The sequence below is a fragment of the Haemaphysalis longicornis genome, unplaced genomic scaffold (genome assembly GCF_048455015.1).
Source record: "Haemaphysalis longicornis isolate Haplotype H1 unplaced genomic scaffold, Haemaphysalis longicornis Haplotype H1 scaffold_6, whole genome shotgun sequence".
NCBI lineage: Eukaryota > Metazoa > Arthropoda > Arachnida > Ixodida > Ixodidae > Haemaphysalis > Haemaphysalis longicornis.
In genome coordinates, this window is record NW_027526407.1 from 204,927,041 (window position 1) to 204,935,915 (window position 8,875).

The window sequence follows — 8,875 nt, forward strand, 5'->3', positions numbered from 1 at the left end:
TGCCTTATAACACCCTTTTCGACCTAAAAGTATCCTAGGGTGCTACATAGCACCCCAATCTGTAGGAGCATCTTCTGCAAAAGCACCCACCTAAAGGGGTACAAACAGGGTGCGTCATCCTCGGTTCACAAATAGTGCAGCAGGTGTGAGATCACATATTGCACAATATCACACACGATTATGGTATGAAACATTCGTGCTTTCCAAGCTCGGTTCTGTGAGACATTCTATTGAAGCTCAACGTCAGCTGATAATTTCCTCGAACTTGTGTCACCGATTGTTAAAACATATATTTAAAGAGTCAGGAGCCACATCTCAGTACAGACTTATAACTTTAGAGGTAGTTGATTATCCAAAACTTCGTAAAAAACCAATTATATGTTCACTTTGCCGAACTGCAGTACACATCCTTCGAGCTTCACTGCACAGCATAACCATGCTATGCAGTGAAAGCAATTAGGTGTGCAACACTTCAACCACACAAAACTTCCTTGAACCTTAAAACCCTTGGCTTCTCAGTACTGCATAAAACTTCTAATCACGGTAGCTACTTGCAATGTTAGTGCCTTACTCTTGAGCTGAGCAGGAAGGTTCAATATGAAGGAAGACCAAATGCAAAATGTATTGTTTCCTCCGTACTGCGGCTCATAATATAGTTCCCTCCTTACTGCGGCTTATAATCTACTTATAAAAGTTGGGTACCCAAGCCATTTATTTTCGTTTGCATTATTCTTTTTGCTTTACGAAAAAATATTCACATGGTACAGCACGTGCAAGGTTTGGTGGTATATGGAGTTTTATAACCATACATTTAAACTAAATGACCCCACATAGCAATAACAAGAACTGCAAACATCACAGAACAATGCATACAAGTTCCCTGGTGAAGCCCATGGTTGAAATTTAATGTCATGGTTCATAAAACATTATTTTATCATGAGGCTAGCTTCTACATGGTGCCTTGCATTATGTCCCTGCCGGCAGATGTGGGGTCATTTGTCACTGTTGCAAATGAAAAGCCAACAGCCGGGGCCCATTAGTTTTGGCTAGTATTACGAGGTGCCTCACGGCAAGCATTCTACGTCGATCGACTTTTGTAGAGTTGACTAGAACTGAAATCAGCAAAAGATTCTCTACAAAACATTCAGTATATCCGCAGCTTTAGGGTTTGCTAATTTCCATATTTGGGTTTCTTCTGCCTTTCTTAACAACATTTTTCTTTTGATAAGAAGGTGCATAACCGAAAGCAAAAAGCTTTTCTGTAAACCTTTGGCAGCTACATAATTGTTACAAAATATTTTACTCTAAATATAGCAGCTTAAAGTGAGAATATTTGCATTTAAAAACATTAAAATAGGTTTAAATTGACCATAAATTTTTAGCTGTTTTTACGCAAAACTGTACATGGGATATGAAGTGCACCACAGGGAGGGCTCTGGATTAGCTTTAGCAAATTTGGGACAATTAAGGTGCACTGAAATCTCTACACATGCGCTTTTTCACTTTCTGTATCCACCAGGACAATGGCTGCCAATTTAGACAGTGATCCTTAATAGTAGTTGACGTGCATTTTAAAATAATCTCAAACATTATAGCCACAAAATTAATTTTTACAAGTTGTAGACATTGCGCGTTACACCAGACATTGGGCTACACTGTCAAGAGCTTTGACATCTACAATTACCTCTACAAAGCAAGCTTATGCTGGTAGAATGTTTCATACCATAATTACTGTGTGTTCAGAGCTCACGTGTGAAGTATGGATACTGCTGCTTCAGCAAGAACCGAGGATGAGCACCCTTCCTGGTTCTGAAAAAAAATAACAGAGGAAATTCCTTAAGCAGGATTCTGAAACAGGGTTCAAAGAAACAAGAATGAACAAGAAATTCTTTCAAAACATGTAAAGCAATGCAAACAAATATTTATTTCAACTTCATTTCTACAAAAGACCACCTCATGAAGACTGGTGATGGGGTATTGGATCAAAAATAGAGCAGAGAGCACTTATATAAATGCTACAGGGAGCCTTCGCAGCCAAAAATTGTTTGAGCACCTGAACTAATCACTGTTCAACAAACTCATAAAAAATGTTTGAAGGCATAAAAAAACAGTGGTAAACACAGGAAACAGTTAAAACAGAATGACGGTACAAGTTTGTCCCGTCGTTCTCTTAAAAAAAGTATAAAGTAGGCGACAAAATTAAAACGACAGCAAATTGGTTGGCTTTTAATTTTAAATGATAATATAAAAAATAATGGCATGAATGAAAGTGAGCAGCACGCAAAGTACCATGTTGCTAGCCCGACATTCCACTTTGAAGCAAAATGTCCGCTTTCAACACTACATAGGCTAAACATGCAATGAGGCATTCCTTTAGGCACACAAAATATACCATAATTGTTAAAAAAGCTACGAATTAGTTGAAAAAACCTGACCACAACAAATTGGAATTGGTGACTAGATACAGTTTCAGAAATACAGAGCGACATGATATAAAAATATATGGTTCCCATACAAAGATTGATCATAACAAAAATTCAGGACTACATTTATCAGACTGGCATCAATGTGCAAAGCAGCTTAATGAAGGAAGACGGTCTTCACTAAAAACATGTTAATATTGAGAGCTCATGTGCTTCCCTGCAAGTTGGGTGTGTAAACCCACTGACACCTTAACCCGCCTAAATCATCACTTTATAGACATTGAGAAATTTTACGAATAGGTTTATTGTAGCGAGCTGTCTAGTTTATTTCCCTATTTTTCTTGGCATTTCGTGTCTAATTCTAAATTTGGTGACTAGATAGCTTTTACTATGGTCATGCACTGGTGACAACGAATATTTGATTTTACTTTAAAAAAATTTCAGTTTTGTTTTATTGCTCACCAGCCAACGATCTGAAATATCAGAGGTGCTTAAAACGTATGTTGGCATTTCCTTCCTGCACTGTAGTACAACTAATCATGACTTTTACCATAATTTGTTCACAAATCGTAATATTTGGAAAGTATTCAGCCGAATGAAAATGTCATTTCAGAAGCATGCACAATCAACAAGGCCTCAATGATTCTCACGACGCGGTTCACTTGTTTCTGTCACAAATAACCCGAGTGCAGACACATTCCACCGAAGACGAAGGTAACATGCCCTCTTGGGTGATGAATATTTAAAAAGCCTTACGAGTAAATTAGCTGCTGAGCACATGAAATTGTGGCATTAAAACAAAAGATCCCTCTGCGGCATCTTTCACTTGGAGGATCGCTTGACCACAAACTTTGAGAAGCTGGAAAATGTTCCATGAGCCGCTCCAGCCAGCAGAAACGATGCAGGACACAAGTTGGTAGGCGGACCGTTGGCATCCTGCGATTGTGAAGATATTTCTGTTTAGTAGATGCTCTTCTTTTTGTACCACTGTTTATTTCACCTTTAACAAGCAGCTGAACTCCTTAACGTTTGCATAATAAAATGCTGCAATGTGGAACAGTTAGCAGGGTTACCTCAATTTTGCTTTTCTACGAATTAACACAATGTAAGTAATCTGCACACAACTACAATCAAGGTACAATTTTCACCTACTTCACTGCTAACATCAGCGTTTGACTGCTCAAGCACAAATACAGGTTAGACATGTGAGCAATCTGCTAAACTTATCCCCACAAACTGAACAATCAGGCATCAGAAATCGGCAAGGAAGGAGGTGTCACCTTTAAATGGCCCTTTTTTCGTTCAAAACATAAACAACACCTGGAAGCTTGAAGCATGAGAGGGGGTCTTTCACGCTGACAATGTCAGAACATAGCTTGCTAGTGGGCACGTGAATGATGTGCACAATGTGTTTCTTGAAAATGCGTGCAAAAGCTTGATTGATGTGTAGGACGAGAATTGCAGCCCGTTTTGACACAGGCCTTGTAGACGCTTCTGCCCGCTAATGTCAATGCGGATTCCTGCTACTCGCCCTCTTCACTTTTTTCTGAATATAATGCTTTAGGCAGCCACAAGGACTGCATCAAAACGTGCAGCAATTACCTACGTCCCACACATCGGTGAAACTCTCGCACACATTTTCAAGAAACGCAGTGCATACATCGTGCATGTGCCCACTAGCAAGCTATGTTCTGACATTGTCAGCGTGAAAGACCCCCTCTCACGCTCCAAGCTTCCGGGTATTGTTTATTAGATTCCATGCGCTGAATGCAAATCAGTGTACATTGGCGAAACGTGCAATCTGCCCAGAAGATTAATGCAGCACTGGAACGAAGTGAACAAGGGCCATGCAAAAACAAGTCCACTGGCAGAGCACCGTGAGAGGACGGGACACGTGGTCGACTGGAACAAGACAAAATTACTGACAACTGAGTGCAATCTATCTTCTCGATTACTGTTCGAGTCCCTCATCGTTCAGACGACGCCCAACATTATCAACATAATGGATGGCAATCTGCACCATATCTATGCAAACTCATTGCGCCGCGTAATGCCCAATATATAGCTTCGTTTTCCACGACACATGCTCACCATGAACAAGCAACAAACCGTTAAATGGCTTTCTTGACTTGGTCAGTGACCTACGTTTCATCACTGCAATAATGCTTTTACCTGCCTACACGGCATTCCGTCAAACACTGGACTACACCACATGAGCCATTGCCGTTCTTAACCTGCACCAGAGTATATAACCTTTCACTACTGCTATGAGATAGACCCATAAACGCACTTCAATATGGCCTTTATATTTAGCTCTTGGAAACATTATGTATAATTTTACCTTTAAGTTGCACCTGCTACAGCAGCTGGTTATATACCAAAAACATGAAAAAAAAAACGGTGGTTTAACACGCCAAAGCTACACTTGGGATATGGGGAGCACTGTAGGGGAAGGCTTCGCATTAATTTTGACCACCTGGGTATTTTTGTGCGCATCGAAATCTCAAAACACGGGCGTCTTTACGTGTTGCCTCCATCTGAAAAGCGGCCACACCAAGCGGTATCTAACCGACATTCGCCTCCACAGCACACCACCCTAGCCACTGCAGTGGGTTAAACATATGAAATAAAGCGAGTTTTGAAGTGCAAATGAAAATATCAATCACACGTCTTATTTTCCCAATCGATGTACCTTTTGAAATCCACCATGCAATCCCCCCTCCCCTGCCAGCCTACCAAAACACCTTGGTCTCAAGAGGTAATCAGGCTGCTGTTAATGAAGTATGTATTTACAATTCGAGACTTGCCACCGTTAAAGTCATGCAATTTGTTTTAGAGATAAGCGACATTAGCCATTTGCAGCACCAGGAGTTAATTGTGTTAAGATCAGATTGAAAGCATTGACGGTAGTAGTTGAAAGAAATTGTGTGATAAATTACAACATCATCTGCAAATAGACCTACATGGGAGGATATGCAACATGGAAGATAGACCAAGCAACCTGCCTGGGGGGACAACAAAGTGGCACGAGCAAAAGAAGTATATAGTTATTAGAAGTAAACTGCATTTGAGAAGAATGAAAATCTTTTGCTCAAGTGAGGACATTAGGGTGAAGTTTGAGAAGTAGTCTGTGGTGTGCAATGCGATTGAATGCTTTAGAAAAATCGAGAAAAACTACCGCAGTTTGTAAGCCTGCGTCAATGGATCAATGTAGATCGTGAACAAATCCTGAAAGTTGTGTTTCTCAAGTAACCCTTGTGAAAACCGTGGTGATACTCGAATGTGATATTGTGATTTTATAAATAATTAGCGACCTGAGAGTGGATGAAATGTTTCCCGACCTTGCATATGGTGCTTGTTAGGGAAATTTAATGGTGAAGTACCGTCTCCTGATTTTTGAAGATTGGTGCTACCTCGACTATCTTCCAACCATTGAGAATAGTGCCTGTCATGAGAGACTGCGAAAAAAGCGCTTTCAGAATTCTACAGGCTGCGGGATGTACTTTTCGGTATAGTATGATTAATACCAGTATGATCTGAAGTAGACCAGTTTGTATTGCAAGTTTAAAACCATATCGAAAGATCCTAAATGTTTGCTTGGCTTGATTACATACGAATACTTGCTTCAAAGTCAGTTCAATTTCTCTTCTTGCCCTTTAGTCGTCGGCCCCAGATTCTCTTCAATATCTCTGCTAAGCAATGACACGCTCCATACGCACAGCACTGCTTCATGAAAATGTTTCAAATAATCAGAGGCCACAGCACTGCTAACAGGCATACATCATGGCAGGTTCCACAACATGCAATAACTAACCTGAAAGTACATAATCGGTGGGTGCACCGATATGGCAGCAGTGCCTGGACCGATGTGTCGAGCAAATGCGCTGACTTCTGAACGGGTGGTCCAAGCGGCCAGATGATGGATGAATGACCATTCCTGGCGGCAAAGCGTACGGAGCACCAACGAAAGGCCAGGCAGTACTTGGATACAGCAGGTGCAGTGTCGGTTGGCCAAGGGAGGGCCTGGCAAAGCCTTTGAAACTGGACTGGAAGGCAGCTGACCCAGGACAGCCAGCAGCAGCACCTGCAGGTGCATAATCTGTGAGTGTGCTGACACTTGTTGAAATACAAGAAGAGCACACACAAAGCACGAATGCTTACATCAAGTAGATTTTTAATCGTTTAAAGAAATGAACCTCCAAGGCAGTAATAAGAACATTCCCGGAACACCCCAAGTGAAATTTAAGTCACAGTAAGAATGTATTTATTAGACCCGCAGGTGCTGTGAGTGGGGTATGCATGATATATGCAAAGCTAGCTACTGAGCTAATTTGCATGGAACGCATGCTAGCAGCTCATCTGTATCCCTTGCTTTCAATTGGAACTGGTATGTGATAGTTGAGGCTCCTCCATTTCAATGTCTGACTTGTATCTGCACGTTCAATTCTCAAATATAAATCGAGTTGAGTGAGTGCCTACAGCTCTCTTGTTAGTCTATGTATGGCCTGCGGTTTTGCGAAAATGAGAACTTGCGAATTGTCTCAATTTTCTGCACTAATTTAAACAATACATATGCCTCTGATATCAAGCCCCAGACTTCCCGAGAGCTACTCTGACGGAATCGGCAGGCGCCTCGTAGGCGTTGTGAAATCTCCCCCACTACCCCGAGACTATGCTAACTCCCTGCGAGGCCACATGCGCGCATTTCACCTTCAATTTGCACGTATGTGAATTCTATACCTCTATGAACTCTCAGACGGGCGTCGTCATATTCGTGCCGGACTCGTGAAGCTCGGCAACGTAAATTACCGTACTCGCTCGCTGGCGCGCGGCCCGAACTCTCTCACCGTTTCCTGCCCTAGCATACTATTTTCTCCCCCTTGCGTAAATTCTCATCTGTTTAACTACACCTCGTGCGCCCTCATCTCTTGCCTGCTTTTCTTCCAGCACAACTCCGTCAGCACCCGGTCGCACGTACGCTGTCGGGGCGCGTTAGAGAGCGAGTACGGCAATTTCACGACGCTGTCGTCGAGCTTCACGAGAACCGCACATATATCGCGGCCCGAAGACCGCGAGGCGTACGGTCGCCGGTCTCGCGAGCGCAATAGCTGCGAAGCGCACTGCACGGAATTCGTGTAAAGAGGGGGGGGGGGGCGAGATTTCACAACACCTACGAGACGCCAGCCATGGAATCAAGTGTACGCTTATTTCAGATGCACTTCCAGGGAACCTCCTGTTCATGTTATTTCTTGGTATACCACGGGTATTCACGAGGGAGGACTAATCACAGCGTTGTGCCACTCACGCGATATTGCGACTGCGATCTGCAACCGCAAGGCACTGTTTGAGAGACACATAAACAAACGCCCCGGTGTTAAAGAGCCTTGCGTGATGTGAAATTATTAGCAGCCGTGTAGAAGAGCATCGTGGCCAAGGTCTAGCTTCAGCGTAAATTGATGCTGACTTCTGCGGAAACGGTGGACTGGGCGCCAAACAAGTATACTAACTCACGTAGGCTCTCAGAGCAAACGAGATGGGGGTCTAGCGAATTACTGACCCATAAACACCAGAACTCGTTCCAACCAAATACAGAATAATAAAAAATGCGTACTTACCCGAGCAAAAACGGTGTTTCCGACGTACAATTCTCCTTCACTGTCGTCTTCATCTCGCGGACACACGAACACGCTTTGTTCTGATGCAATGTCATCCACTTTTGACGCGCAGTATTTTATCCGGCGATGATCGTTCTTCCGGGGTCCCCATGTTCAACACACGCGTAGGTTGGAAGGGTAGACATCACCCATAAAGCTCCTATAACTATGAGTTAAGCTCGGTTTAAGTTGAGAAGAAGATACATCTATGAATTCGGGGGTAAATCACGCCACCAACCGCTCGGCACAAAACGCCATGAAAAAACCAGGGGGGTAAAGCGAGCTCCGAGACCGTACGAATCGTGGGCGCTGACATGATACAATTCTCATGGTTGCCAGATCAGTTTTATTCAGTCTTCTAAACAGTGTTTCCGTAATTATTTAACTAAAACAAAGAACTGAAGCAAAATAGTTACAAATAATTGTCTCAGTAATTAAACTAGCTCTATAAAAAACTTTTACTGTAATTAAGCTTTAATTAGCGAACAAAGAGTAAGTGCGTAGTTCAGTTTTGGTTTCGATTTTCGTTAAGTGTGCTAGGAAGGGGCGAGACCCTTGCGCCTGACTTGCGAAGTGTGTGTGTGCAGTCTCCAGCTCAGATCTGCGTGCGTGCAAAACGTGTACAACTGGAACAACTCGGATGCACGCGCTGAGCAAGTGCCTTCCCGGGCGCTCGCGAGGCTGTCATTCGTTTCTTCACGTTAAGCACCCTATCTATTGCCCCTGCACTGACGCCGGAACAGCGATTCCGATCTGACCTTGACTACCGCAAGTTCACTACAGGCTACGGAGTGGCAG

General features: G+C 42.9%; 1 long non-coding RNA gene across 1 annotated transcript; it reads right to left on the reverse strand.

Moving 5' to 3' along the window:
• Positions 1-1,395: 1,395 nt before the first annotated feature.
• Positions 1,396-8,229, reverse strand: LOC144142172 (uncharacterized). The gene is made up of 3 exons (XR_013316871.1): positions 8,039-8,229; positions 6,238-6,507; positions 1,396-3,359 (listed from the first exon to the last, which is right to left on the reverse strand). It is a non-coding gene; the product is annotated as an uncharacterized LOC144142172 (long non-coding RNA).
• Between the last annotated feature and the right edge of the window lie 646 nt (positions 8,230-8,875).